This window comes from Cervus elaphus, chromosome 6 (genome assembly GCF_910594005.1).
Source record: "Cervus elaphus chromosome 6, mCerEla1.1, whole genome shotgun sequence".
NCBI lineage: Eukaryota > Metazoa > Chordata > Mammalia > Artiodactyla > Cervidae > Cervus > Cervus elaphus.
The window spans coordinates 25,475,757-25,491,021 of NC_057820.1; the positions used below are offsets into that span (position 1 = coordinate 25,475,757).

General features: G+C 44.8%; 1 long non-coding RNA gene across 1 annotated transcript; it reads right to left on the reverse strand.

The window, feature by feature from the left end:
* Positions 1-6,922: 6,922 nt before the first annotated feature.
* On the reverse strand, positions 6,923-13,176 carry LOC122696440. The gene is made up of 2 exons (XR_006341754.1): positions 13,118-13,176; positions 6,923-7,867 (listed from the first exon to the last, which is right to left on the reverse strand). It is a non-coding gene; the product is annotated as an uncharacterized LOC122696440 (long non-coding RNA).
* Positions 13,177-15,265: the final 2,089 nt, after the last annotated feature.

Genomic DNA, 15,265 nt, shown 5'->3' on the forward strand with positions numbered 1-15,265 from the left:
TTGGGATGGGGAACACATGTAAATCCATGGCTGATTCATGTCAATGTATGGCAAAAACCACTACAATATTGTAAAGTAATTAGCCTCCAACTAATAAAAATAAATGAAAAATATATATAAAAAAATAAACTAAAGTGCCTTTGTTCAGGACCCTACACAACTGCTGGATGGCAAGAAGGAAGAAATTTACACATCCCCTGCCTGAGGCTTGCCATTCTCGAACATATTAGAAAGGATTAATGACCTTTTTACTTTGTTTCCTCACCTCCCTCCATCTCTGTTCAGTAAAAGAACCTGGCACTCAGAGGACCTCCCCCCCAGAAGATGGTCATTTTGAAACACTAGTTTGGTATCTTCTAAGTGGGAAGCTTTCTGAGCTTTCCCAATAAAGTCATATTCCTTGCCTCAACACTTCCTTGCTCAGACTCATTGGCCTGGCTTGCCGGGACCAGAGCCAGCTTGGACTTGGTAATAATGTGAGCTGCAACTATTCCTGAAATCTGACCTTTTGACAGTCTACTAGTTTGATTTTTTACAGACTATCTCCTCCAAAGTATTATGTAATATAGACATACATATGATACATACATACATCCACATAAATATATATATATAGATAAAATCTATATATATTTTGTTTTGTGACATTTAAGTTTAGATACTTGGAACTCTGGTTTGGGAAACACTCATGTAAGGGGAAAAAAGTGGTGCTAGACTGGGCTTCCCAGGTGGTGCTAGTGGTAAAGAACTCTCTTGCCCATACAGGTAGACTTAAGAGATGTGGGTTCAATCCCTGGGTTTGGAAGATCCCTTGGAGGAGGCCGTGGCAACCCACTCCGTTATTCTTGCCAGGAGACTCCCATGGACAGAGGAGCCTGGCAGGCTATGGTCCACTGGATCACGCAGCGCTGGAAACCACTGAGCGACTAATACCCTACACTAAACCAGTAGTCTAGTGTATGTGTTCGTGTATGCTAAGTTGCTTTAGCTGTGTTCAGCTCTGTGCAACCCTATGTACTGTAGTCCACCAGGCTTCTCTGTCCATGGATTCTCCAGGCAAGAATACCGAAGTGGGTTGCCAATCCCTTCTCCAGGGGATCTTCCTGACCCAGGGTTCAAACCTGTGTCTCCTGCATTACAGGCAGATTCTTTACCAACTGAGCCACCAGATTACTGTTACCATCAAACAAATTTTAAATGCAAAATGCCATTTTCATATTTGCGACTAATAGTGCTTTCTTAAATAATAGAGCTGTTCAAGAGCCCATAGTCTTTCAAGACTAGTCTCAATATTTTACAAAAAAAATTCAGGGGCTTCCCTGGTGGTCCAGGGGTTAAGAATCCACCTGCCAATGCAGGAGACAGAGGTTCAATCCCTGGTCAGAGAACTAAGGTCCCACATGCCATGGAACAACTAAGCCCATGCACCACAAGTACTGAAGCTTGTGCACCATTACTCCTGAAGCACCCTAGAGCTGGTGCTCCACAACAAAAGAAGCCACCACAATTCAAAGCCTGGGCACCACAATGAAGAGTCCCTGCTCACCGCAACTAGGGAAAGCCCACATGTAGCAGTGAAGAGCCAGTGCAACCAAAAATAAATAATTTAAATTAAAATTTTTTAAAGAAATTCATTGATTTTGGCCTAGTAATCAAAATATTTGTCTGAGGCAGTCTGCCTCAGGGCAAGAAGGTCCCCCACTCCCTGGTAACTCAAGCAGGTTAATTAAAGCATTAGCGTTATAATCCTCACAGAAGCCCTGAAGATCTGGATATCCTTTGAGGAGAGTCGTATTTGATTAGAAAAACATAAGGAAATACACATTGTGTTAAATACTAACATAAGTTAGCATAGAGAAAGCTTCTTTAGTCATTTTGCAAAGGTTGAAAACCTCATGCCAAAGCCAAAGTCGACGTAATAATCTCATAGATAAATCTCATCTATAAACAAAAATGTAAAACTCTTAACTAAACCTATAAAATCTTTATGCACTGAAGCTAGTAGGGTATTGAAAGACATATGCAATAACTAAATAGGTTTCACACCAGGAACATAGGCCTGAAGTACACATAAGTATACTGTACATATATGCAGGATACAAATTCACTCTCTAGAAATCTCTGTTGGAGGACTCCCCTTGCAGGTTGTGGATGTGTACATTTTCTGGTACATTTCTATGTGCCCACCAAGGGTAACACTGGAGCAAAGGCCAGCACAAGAGATGTGATGTAACCTGCTGCTGCTGCCTACTCACTTCAGTTGTGTCTGACTCTGCGCAACCCGATAGACTGTAGCCTGCCAAGCTCCTCTGTCCATGGGATTCTCTAGGCAAGAGTACTAGAGTGGGTTGCCATGCCCTTCTCCAGGGGATCTTCCCGACCCAGGGATCAAACCTGGGTCTTCTGCACTGCAGGCAGATTCTTTACCGTTGAACCACCAGGGAAGCCCAGTGATATGACTTAGGTTCACTCAATTAGAATTTGACGTCTGCCTTGTAGTTTCCTCTGACAACAGCGGTAGCGGTAGTTTTCACTTGGAAAAAAATAAAACTGACACATAAAGCATTTCAAAGGTTACTTGTCTGCAGGATTTGGTTCTGTTTCTTTGATGGGTTCTCTGCTGACTAGGAATTCATTGTCGGTTCGTGTGCGGTACACCCGGGCCTCACCCAGCTTCTGACGTGCGCGGTCCCCTCCAGCCTCGGTATAATTATGTGAAATCAGGGATGTGTGGTTGGCTGCAAAGCCAGGGGTAAGCAGTTCTCTTAAAAGCAAATCCTGAAAACAGACTGTCACTGCCCATCTGACATCATGTTTTGTAAGGCTTCCTGTCTAGAGAGCACACAACGCCACGGGCATTTTGTGGGGTTAAGAGGAGGCCTGATAGGTCTTACTCTCGGTGGAGCTTCCTCTCTATCTCCCAAAGCTCCAGCGGCAGCAGGTGAGTCTTGAGGGGTCGGGAGGGAAACACCTACCCTGAGATTTATTGATTTATGGACCTGAGGCTTAGTGAACCTTTTGGTGTCAGCTAGAGGGGAAGTCTTTCTGGTGGATGTGGCAACAGGAGATGGTCACTGGAATAAAGCAGAGTGTTTGTATCCTGGGGGTGGGCAACAGGCCCACTGGGGAAGGAAAACATTTTAAGATTTTTATATTTTTAAATTCCATACTTTTAAACTTGTTTTTCAGTGATTTCTATAATGTACATAAAAAATATGCAGTAGCACATGCTTAAAGATGGATACATAATTAAATGATATCTATATCTATACATTTATATGTATATGGTGCATGCTCAAAATTTTTTACTGATGAAATGTATGATAAAAAACAACAAGAAACAAGACCATGGTGGTATAAGTCTGTGAGGCAAGCGAGCCTGTTGATTTGCCTGCAAGGTCTCCAGTTTCTTCTCCCTAAAGCTCTCCCCCAGCAGTTTTGCTGAAGGGAAAAGGCAGAAATGGAATCAGCCAAGTTTGTGGCTGCGAAAGACTTCTTCATACATTTCTTTGTTATTCAAGCTTGAAATGGTAAGACTAGGTCATTATATGTTTTCCCCTTTCCCAAACCTGTAGAGGAGCGTCTAGTTTAGCAGAAGCGCTGAAGGAACCCAAACAACCCCATACCTACAAGACGTTTTAAAAATTAGGATCTACTGGATAAAAGGGACATTTTACTTAGACTGTTTACTTTCCTAAAGTCACTCCAGCCATGCTTTAAAAACAAAATTTATCAGAGCAGGTAATTTAAACATGTATTGTTTATTTTGTAGCTTGTGTGTGTGTACCTAGTCGCTCAGTCCTGCCCAACTCTTGGGACCCCACAGACTGTAGCCTGCCAGGCTCCTCTGTCCATGGGATTCTCCAGACAAGGATAATGGAATGGGTTGCCATTTCCTGCTCCAGGGGATCTTCCCGACCCAGGAAAGAAACCCAGGTCTCCTGTATGGCAGGCAGTCTCTTTACCAACTGAACTGTGAAGGAAGCCCCTTGTAGCTTGTTGGGAAGGTCAAACAGCACAGTAATGAGAGCTTAGTGAGGGTTAGTTTTATTATGACTGTTTTTTTAATTATTATTTAAATTTTTTTATCGTTATGACAGAACTCCCACTTGGCCTAACTTTCTTGAGGTGGTTCTCTGGATTTCTGGAAGCTATTTGGGACCCTGAGAAATGTATTCTCTGAATACATTCTCTGAGAAATGTATTCCCTTTCTCCAGGCAGTTCTGGCTTCACTTCTCATTGTCCCTGACCAAACATGAGTGCTTAATTCTCCTCTGACATGGAGCATTCTTAATAAGCAGATTGGGCCAGGTTGCTTTACCTTCATAAGGGCCCAGTATAACTGGCAGACCTGACAAGCCTTCAGTAAAAAGATACTAACTTTCATCTCTTTGTCCCTGTCACCTTGCACGGTAAATGTTTGTTGGATTGAACCGAATATTAGGAGAGGCAGTAACTTAAGTCAAAGGAATGATTATTTAAAGGTGGAATATCAGATGATATCATAGGGAGGGACAGAGAGCTCATCTCTGTGGGTTAATATTCCTCAGACAGAGAATCAGCTTAATCAGCCTCCATAAAGTCAGTCCAGCTGTCCTTCGTTAATACAGAAGGCTGAGTGGTAGGTGGGGAATGGCCCATTCTGGGGAGTGCTGGTCCGGGGTGTGTTGGGGGAAGATGCATGGGAAGAGAAAAGCAGACAGTATCATTGTGCATGACAGGCAGGTGGCTCCCAGGTGCAGAGGTATCCCAGCACCTGGAACTGTACCACACTAGAACCAAGGGCCTTAAAGAGCGAGTCTTGGGAGCAGTACAGTGGGCTTGTGTCTTAGCTTGGGCTCCATAACAAAACACCATGGACTGGGCGGACTGAGAATCAGGCATTTGTGTCTCACCGTTCTGGAGACTGAGGATGGTCAGGTGCCAGCAGGTCAGGTTCTGGGGAGCCCTTGCTTCTTAGCTGGCAGGCAGCCCCCTTCTTACTGGGTCTTCACACGACAGAGACACAGGGAAAGAGAAGCATGCAACCTCTCTGAGCTCTTCTTGAGGACCCGAATCATACCAAGGGCTTCCCCTTGTGGCTCAGGCTGTAAAGAACCTGCCTACAGAGACCTGGGTTTGATCCCTGGATTGGGAAGATCCCCTGAGAAGGAGAAGGAAATCACTACCCACTCCAGTATTCTTGCCTGGGAAACCCCGTGGACAGAGGAGCCTGGCAGGGTACAGTCCATGGGGTCACAAAGAGTTGGACAGGACTGAAGGAATAACACTCATCTTATCTTGAGGATCCCAGCTTTGTGACTTACTTATCTAAACTTATCTAAACTTACTTATCTCTAAGCTTATCTAAACTTACTTATCTCCCAAAGGCCAACCTGTAGCTATTATCACAGAACACAAAGTTTGTCAGCTCTGTGGCTTCCAGGCAGACTGCCATGAATACAATAGGCTCTTGCCTGCATGTGGCAGGCAGTTTGGCCACTGGAATTGCGGTTTTCCAAAATGATGGATGACCCCCTGGGAAAATTCCAAATAAAGTTCAATTTTGCCAGGATCTACCTGAGAACCACAGCTTTAGGCTGTCTTGACAAAACGATTGTGTAAATGGTGAGATATTCAGGCATGCCCATTACCCTGTCCAACTCCAAAGAACCAAGTAAGAAACAGGCATGGGGATCAGAAAAAATCAGCTGGAATCAGACAGACATTCAAACCCTGCTCTGCCACCTCCTTTGGTGTGACCTTGGAGAACTTATTAACCTTTGTAATCTTGACTTCCTCTTGTACAACATGTGCATATAAAATACCCTCCTGATGCAGTCACTGAAAGGATCAAATGAAATAATATGTGAAAAGCACACTACACGGGACCTGGAGTATAGAAAGTTCTCAAGAAAGGATTTTTGGGGTGGGACTTCCCTGGTGGCTCAGTGGATAAGACTCTGCCTGCCAATGCAGGGGACACGAGTTCGATCCCTGGTCCGGGAAGATTCCACATGTTGCGGAGCAACTAAACATGCACACCACAACTATTGAAGCCCATGTGCCCAGGGCCTGTGCTCCAGGAACAAGAGAAGCCACTGCAAGGAGAAGCCCTCCCACTGCAACTAGAGAGTAGCTCCCTTGCAGAAACTAGAGAAAGCCACACGTAGCAAAAAGACCCAGTGCAACCAAAAATAAATAAATAAAAAGGATTTGGGGATGACAGGTAGGCAGGAAATAGGGAAGGGAAAAAAATCCATTTTCCTTTACTCATTTTAGGATCTCCAGTTGCAACCCTGGCAGACTGACAAAGACAGATAAACAAGAGAAAAACAAGCAGAAGTTTGTTAACATGTGCACAAGGGAGCACCCAGCAATGGGAAACCTAAAAGGTGTTGTTAGAACTTGGGCTCATAGCCTATCTTGTGCTAAAACAAAGGAAAGTGATTTGGGGCTTCTGAGTGGGAGGGGACAAGTTATGCGTGTCAAGAAGCAGCCAGGATCTCGGCAGTGTCCAATGCTTAGCCAGAACCTGATTTTCTAGGACCCATGCGGCCATTAGGTTGCTTTAATTATTTTTCAATCTTGAAAGATTCATCTTCTGATCTAGACAGCTGTGCAAGGCGCTGTTCAGGTGAAACTCACTCTGAGCTGCATCCAGTTTATAGATCCTCTTTATGCCATTTCCCTAGTGGCTCAGACAGTTAAGAATCTTCCTGCATGAAGGAAGACCTGGTTCCATTCCTGGGTCAGGAAGATCCCCTGGAGAAGGGAATGGCAACCCACTCCAGTATTCTTGCCTGGAAAATTCCATGGACAGAGGAGCCTGGCAGGCTCCAGGCCGTGGGGTTATTGTAGGAAGGGGGCGCCCCTCTCCAGGGCCCCAAGAGCGGGCTCTTGTCTAACACTCGGAAAAGAATTGTCCAAGGAGACACATGCTGACAAAACAAGAGACTTTATTGGAAGAAGGCACAGGGGCAGAGAGCAAGAGGGTAAGGGAACCCAGGAGAGCCGCTCAGCCACGTGGCTCGAAGTCTCGGGTTTTATGGGGATGGGATTAGTTTCCGGGTTGTCTTTGGCCAATCATTCTGACTCAGCATCCTTCCTGGTGGCGCACGCATCGTTTATTAGTTCCGTATTCCTTCCCAGGACCTCCTGTTATAAAATGACTCATGTGAATGGTTACTAGGGAGCCTGGCCAGGGTGGACGGTTTCAGTCCGGGTGCTTCCCCTAACAGGGTCACAAAGAGTCAGACATGACTGAGCAACTAACCCAAGGGATAAAGCAGTAAGTAATGGAGGCAGAAATCCACTCCTTTTATTTCGTCTCTTGAACAGACTAAAAATTCTACGCAGCCAGGCCTCTATTTTATTTATCTATCTCTCTGTTTGCTGCCCAGCTCAGAGCATGGTAATAATAATAAAAGCTAAAAACATATAGAGGGCTGCCGTGTTCCTGTACTATTTTAAATGCATCATACGAACTTCCTCATTTGAATTTCATAATGACCCTTGAAATAGCTTTTAATATTATCTCCGTTTTATAGATGAGAAAAATAAGGCACAAAGAGGTTAAATAATTTGTCCCAGGTCTCACAGCTAGCAAGTGTTTCAAAGTGAGGATTTCACACCCCACCTGCTCTAGTACCTTGTGCTCACGGTACATGGTCACTGTTAAATAAAGACTGATCAAAACATCATCTGTGTATACACACAGTTGTGTTCATTTACATGAATAAAAAAGTTTCCCTTGTGCTTTCAGCCACTCAGCATGGCGAAGCATGTGAGTCTTCTGGTCTTTCTCCACGGAGTTCTCACATTTCAGATGGTGAGTAGCCACTGATGTCTTCACATTTCTTTCCCTTCCAGGTCATCTAGATTTACCTATAGGAACACAAAGGCAGGTGAGATCTAGATTTCTCATGCTCTGGACGTAAGAGTGACTATATTAATTCTTCCCCCGTCCCCCCATTCTCCACCCTTTTATATCCATTCTCTCTTTCAAGAAAGGATCTAAATTCATTTATGCTAAATTGAAAGCAACCAAGGGTAACTTGCATGCGTGCTCAGCTGCTTCAGTCATGTCCAACTCTGTGTGACCCCATGGACTGTATGTAGCCTGCCAGGCGCCTCTGTCCATGGGATTCTCCAGGCAAGAAAACTGGAGTGGGTTGCCATGCCTTCCACCAGGAAATCTTTCCAACCCAGGGATTGAATCTGTGCCTCCTGCATCTCCTGCAATGCAGGCAGATTCTTTACTGCTGAGTCACCAGGGAAGCCCTAAGAGTAATTTAGGTATCCATATGAAGAAAGTTGGAGAAGGAAATGGCAACCCACTCCAGTGTTCTTGCCTGGAGAATCCCAGGGACGGGAGCCTGGTGGGCTTCCATCTCTGGGGTCGCACAGAGTCGGACACGACTGATGTGACTTAGCAGTAGTAGCGTGATGAAAGTGAAAGAGGAGAGTGAAAAGTTGGCTTAAAGCTCAAGATTCAGAAAATTAAGATCATGGCATCTGGTCCCATCACTTCATGGCAAATAGATGGGGAAACAGTGGGAACAGTGGCTGGCTTTATTTTTTTGGGCTCCAAAATCACTGCAGATGGTGATGACAGCCATGAAATTAACAGATACTTACTCCTTGGAAGGAAAGTTATGACCAACCTAGACAGCATATTAAAAAGCAAGAGACATTACTTTGCCAACAAAGGTCTGACTAGTCAAGGCTATGGTTTTTCCAGTAGTCATGTATGGATGTGAGAGTTGGACTATAAAGAAAGCTGAGTGCTGAAGAATTGATGCTTTTGAACTGTGGTGTTGGAGAAGACTCTTGAGAGTCCCTTGGACTGTAAGGAGATGCAACCAGTCCATCCTAAAGGAGATCAGTCCTGGGTGTTCATTGGAAGGACTGGTGCTGAAGCTGAAACTCCAATACTTTGGCTACCTGATGCGAAGAGCTGACTCATTTGAAAAGACCCTGATGCTGAGAAAGATTGAGGGCAGGAGGAGAAGGGGGACAACAGAGGATGAGATGGTTGGATGGCATCACTGACTCAATGGGCATGAGTTTGGGTGAACTCCGGGAGTTGGTGATGGACAGGGAGGCCTGGTGTGCTGCAGTTCATGGGGTTGCAGAGTCGGACACAACTGAGTGAATGACCTGAGCTGAACTGAAATGTTCAGAAGTGATGTTTAAGTTACTGACTCCAAGGCATGAAGAGAGACTAACTTGGATAAAGGGAAGGTCTTTCTGCTCAAGAATAGCTCCACAACACATTCTACCTAAAAAATATTTAGGTTTTTGTTGAAGACTCAGAGAAGAGCCCATGGGCACAGAGGCAGAAGAAAAAGGAGAGCAACGGAGAGCTGACTCCGTCTCCACTGTTGCTGCTTACTTCCTCTGAAATATTCTTTCCCTTCAACCTGCCCCAGAGCCGCCCTCCTCCCCATCCCCAAACCCTTAACTGCTAGTCATCCCTGGGAGTGTGGTTTCAACAGCACTTCCCTGATCCTCCCTCCCCATCCCCAGTCTAGTCAAATCACCCCAGGCTCACTTGCACTCCTGGCAGTTCTTTGTAGCACTTCTAACAGTCCTGACTGAATAATCCATGTTGTACTTAGTTGTTTGATGTGTGTCTTCCCTACTATAATTTATGTTCCCAAGGATGGGGACTCTGTCTTGCTCAATACTGTGACCCCCGTGGGGCAACATAGTGGGTGCTCAATAAAGGTGTGAGTCATGAGTGTTGAATGAGCCTGCCAGTATTGATGGTGGTGCCCTGGAACTTGGTGAGCAAGTGTGAATCTTCTTCCTGTGCCTCTGTCTGCCTTCGGTAGGACCTGTCCCGGAAGCACCAGTCTTGTAAGGCATGTGAGCAGGGCAGGAAGTAGACACCATCTGAAGCCGGGATGGGGTTCAAGTCCCCACTGCATCACTCACCAGGAAACTGGGCAAGCCTCCCAGTTTCATCATTTTTGAAATGAACTGCCTTGAAAATCAAAGACGATCACACACGTGTGTGCCATAAGGCACCTTGTAAACATTGCCCTCTGTGGGGATTCATTTGTGTTGTGTGGTGTGAAGCCAGGTCTGCTCAAAGACTAAAGGTCCTCGTGTGGAATTCCAGGTACCTTACAGGCAGGTAGGTAGAGTCAGGTGATAAGAAAGTGTCTTCTCAGTGCCCCAAATCATACTGAATTTGTGGCCACTAACATGAGGCTTGTCGAGAAGAAAACATCCTAAGAACAAAGGCAGAGTAAGGACAAATTGTGAAAGATTGAAATTTAGTGACAATCTGGCTAGTGCGTCTATTCCAGTTATTGTCACTTTGCCTTTGTTTTATTTTTTTAATTCTATTTATTAATTTTTGGCTGTGCAGGGTCTTTGCTGCACAGGCTTTTCTCTAGTTGCAGTGAGTGGGGTTAACTCTTTGTTGCGGAGCACAGGCTTTAGGGTGCAGGAATTTCAGCAGTTGCAGCATGTGGGCTCAGAAGTTACGATGCCTGGGCTCTGGAGCACAGGTCAACGGTTGTGGCGCAGGGGCTCTCTTGCTCTGAGGCGTGTGGGATCTTCAAGGACTGGGGATAGAACCCTCGTCTCCTGCTACAGCAGGTGGATTCTTTACCACTGAGCCACCAGGGTTGCCCTGCCTTTGACTGTTTTAGACCACTGGAGAGAGAGAAGTTAACTTGCACAAACCTGATAGTAATGTAATTAAATCCTGTGCATAGAAATGAGAACTGTCTGGTAGGACACAATTGATTATTGCCTGTGGACATTGACCAGTTGGGCCCATTTTGCACTATCTGTAAATTCATTTCAGTTTCCCTTATCTGAGCAGAAATGTGTGGTATTGAGCTCTCTTTTAAACTGTTGTAACAGCTTGCCAGTGCCCCCATTAATTAATGAATTAAATATAATCCTTGACACTTGTTCCTTTTATGTTTGTGTAAGAATCATGGCTACATTCTCTTTTTTTAGTGAAAGTGAGTCACTCGGTCGTGTCTGACTCTTTGTGACCTATGGACTATACAGTTTGATCCCTGGGTCCAGAAGATCCCCTGGAGAAGGAAATGGCTTCTCCCACTTCAGCGGGAAGGAGAGACCCACTCCAGTATTTTTGCATGGAGAATTCCACGGACAGAGGAGCCTGGTAGGCTATAGTCCATGGGGTTACAAAGAGCTGGACGTGACTGAAGCGACTTAGCACACACACACACAAATTCTCTCACACAACACTCTGGACTTCCCTGGCAGTCCAGGGGTTAAAACTCCATGCATCCAATGCAGGGGGTATGGGTTTGATCCCTGGTTGGGGAACTAAAATCCCACGTGCTGCGTGTTGCTGCCAAAAAGTAAAAATTATTTAAAAAGAAAGAAAACCACCATGTGAATCCATTATAATAACGTTTTTAACGTTTACAAAGTCAGAACATTAAAGATCACCTCAGCATCTTAAACACTGCTTATTCTGATTTTGTTTTCTAGTCACTTCTGTTTCATCAGCCATGCATAAAATGCTTTTTCCTTTTCTAGCATTTTGTGGATCATTTTCAAAGTTTTAAAATATATGTATCTGTGAAATATTTGGAAAGGAAGCCATAGACCAAAAGAACAAAAGGGGTTCTAAGACAACTGCATTTTTCTGTTTACAGAAAGGGGTGCTTGGTTTGTCCGAAGAGAGCAGTGACAGCAATCCTGGATACAGAAAAAGCTACTATATAGTTCCAGTGCTGGTAAGTCAGGGGCATTTATGTTTCCTGAAAGAATTAAGTTACTTTGGATCAATGTGTCTCAACAGCAGCACTTTTGGGGCTGGATAATTCTTTGTTGCTGGGCTGTGCTGTGCATTGTAAGATGTTTAGCCAGCATCCCTGACCTGTCCCCTCTAGATGCCACTACCACCCTTATCCTCTATATGGGACAATCAACAATGTCTCCAGACATTGCCAAATGTCCCCTGGAGGGCAGAATTTCTCCCAGGCTACAATCCTTGTTTTAGATCACTTACAAGAGAAGCCCGTAGCTGAATTGTAGAAACAGCACACTGCTAATATCTGAGGGACTGGTAAAATATGAAGGTGTTTAAATTTTTCAAACTTCTTGTGTACTGAACCCAGATAGAAATGTTTTAGATTCAGAGAGAACAGATTTTTTTTTTTCTTATCATATTCTTCTATCATATCAGAGAAATTCTATACTGGGAATTTTAGTTTAGAAGATATAAAGTTGAAACTATTTCAATTCCAATATCATCCTGAAGGAAATCCTAAGTCTACAAATAACAGCTACATCAGGAAAATATTTAACCATTTAGGACATAATGACTAGGATGTTGGTAGGCCACCTAAAAAACTCTGTGGCTCCCTCAGCAAGAAAGACCAACAGAACTTGGGCTCAGTAAAAACTATGTGAGAGTTCCCTGGTGGTCCTGTGGTTGAAAATCAGTCTTCCAATGCAGGGGATGTGGGTTTGTTTCCTTATGGGGAACTAAGATCCCACATGCCATGGAGTAACTAAGCCATGGGCTACAACTACAGAAAGCCCACACACTGCAATGAAGACCCCGTGGAGCCAAAATACAAAAAGAAAGAAAAGGTTTGACCTATTTGTATTTTTCTTGCGGCACTTTACCATTCTAATAGGAAACTGGTGACAAAAAATAGGTCAATGGAGACGAGACAAGAAAGACACAAAATATTAGACCAAATTAAAGGGCACCGATTGGTGAAGGGGTTTGTAGAATATAGCACAGTAGTGCCAAAAGGATGTCTTTGTTGAAAATGTCCTACCGTTTTGACACACTAATAATAAAGGGGAGAGAAAAAATAAAAAATAAAATAAAGGGGAGAAAAAATGAAAGGACAGAAAATATCTGGCCCATTGTTAACTGTTTGGTCAAAGCACCAGCATGGACCTGACTTGGGCCATGGGTGGCAGAGACCAGGCTACAGCAGGGATCTAAGGACACTTTAGAACCTTTCTCCTTGCGGACGTTGACATGGACCTGTCCTCAGGACTTGCTTCCTTATGCTCAATGTTTGTATCTCTGGGGACAGATGGCATTTAAACCTAGGCAAATCAGGCAAAAGTCAAACCAGTTTCCCAGTTTAGCCCTACTTCAACCACACCTACCTGTTGCAAGTCACCCCAGTCTCAGACGCCCTCTTCATCTCCTGCAGAAGCCATACATGCACTGTGTGTGTTTTAGCCACCAAGTCGTGTCTGACTCTTTGCGACTCCATGAACTGTAGCCCTCCAGGCTCCTCTGTCCATGAGATTTTCCAGGCAAGAATACTGGAGTGGGTAGCCATTCCCTTCTTCAGGGTATCTTCCTGACCCAGGGATCGACCCCCCTGGTCTCCTTTATTGCAGGCAGATTCTTTCCCATGAGCCAATTCTTATGCACTTCTCCTTCCAAAAAAAAAAAAAAGTTCTTTTAGGCCAAAACGGTCAATTTGCACAGAGCGGCCTGTATATTCCAGCCAGGAAGTGTCTTATCTAACTTGGTCTCTCCGTCCTCCTTACAGCCAATTCAAAGACTGATGGAGCAACCAGAGTTTGCTTACAACAGGGAGACAGCGCCCTTGCTAGCTTTGTGGCCATCCAGTATTTTTGGAGCACCAGATGGAATTAAGCCCAGAGTCAGCATGGTGGCACGTGTCCAGCTTCAGCCAGTGCCCGTCATTTCCAGACCGAGCGCGTCCACCGGGGCCCCTTCCTTGTCTGGGAGCACAGCTGTGAGCGGCGCTGTCCTCACACCCTCCGCCCAGCCCAAGACCTCGGAGGGGAACAGAGAGGCCTCCGCACCTGGGAACTTGGGGACCTACTGTGACATGTCAACCAGGTTTTCCCCGACACCCCAAGTTCTGACAACTCCAGGTCTCCCCACAGAGGGCGCACATCACAGCACCAGCTCCCCCACCTCCTCTACAACTAAGGAGCCCCGAGGAGACATGTAAGCTGAAGTCTGGGAGAAGGCCGGGCCCCACGTCTGCAGGGGCTGCTACCTGTGTGGAAGCTACTTTCAAGGGAAGTGGGCAAAGCTCAGGTGGTCCCGGTCACAGCCAATCACCCCCAGGGATGTATCCTGTGAACCTATTTTTATTACAGAATTCACCTCAATCACCAACTCCTGTAGAAACGAAGTTCCAGAAGGAAGCTCCATAGAACCAGGAAAGCAGCATAGTCTTTGAGGCAATTTCTCAGTTACATAGAAATAAAACAGCACAACTTTTAAACCATCTCTGAGCTATTTATTTATTTATTTATTTTAAGTCAATTGCAGGCAAAAGTGGGAAGCCATAGGAATTTGCCATCTGCCACCCTGTCCTATCTCTTTCTTTTTGCTTCTTTTTCCTGCCTGAGGGATTGGAATCTCCTGTTCTCAGATTGTCTCTACCACATCTGGAAACATTCTGATGTTGGTAATTTACGATTTTAATTCCTATAGTACTCTTTAGATTATTGAGATGATCTTGATGTCATTGTTTTCCAACATTTGAAATCTGGCCTCCAAAGAAAAGGAGAAAGCCCCGGATGATAACAAATGGAATAATTCTAAATCGCAGAATTCTTAAAAGCCTCAGAAAACTACGTACGGTTCTGGCAGGAAATTTTTAAAAAATACATTAGTTTTCTTCTCAGTTAAATCAGAGTCTCCTTCAAGTGGAAATAGCTGTGTTGACAAAGTATCTTCAGAGAGTGAACTGGGGGACTTCCCTGGTGTTCCAGTGGCTAAGACTCCACACTACCAATGCAGGGGCCCCGGTTGGATCCTTGGTCAAGGAACTAGATCCCGTGTGCGCTCAGTTGCTCAGTCGTGTCTGACTCTGCAACCCCATGGACCGTAGCCTGCCAGGCTCTTCTGTCTGTGAGATTTCCCAGGCAAGAATACTGGAGTGGGTTATCATTTCCTTCTCCAGGGAATCTTCCTGACTCAGGGATCAAACCTGCGTCTCCTGTGTCTCCTGCATTGGCAGGAGGATTTTTTTTTTTTACTGCTGAGCCACATGGGAAGCCCTCTAGATTAGGAAATCTACCTAGATCCCACATACCACAACTGAAGATCACACATGCAATGAAGACTGAAGATCCCAAGGGCCACAACTGAGACCCAGTGCAGCCAAATAAATGAATAAATATTTTTTTAAAAACTACTGTATTTAAAAAAGAGAGAGAGAGAGAGAATTGGTAGAGATGACAAAGGAATAGTGAACATGAGTTAGAAACTAAACTATGCCAACTGTGCTGCTGCTGCTGCTAGGTCGCTTCAGTCATGTC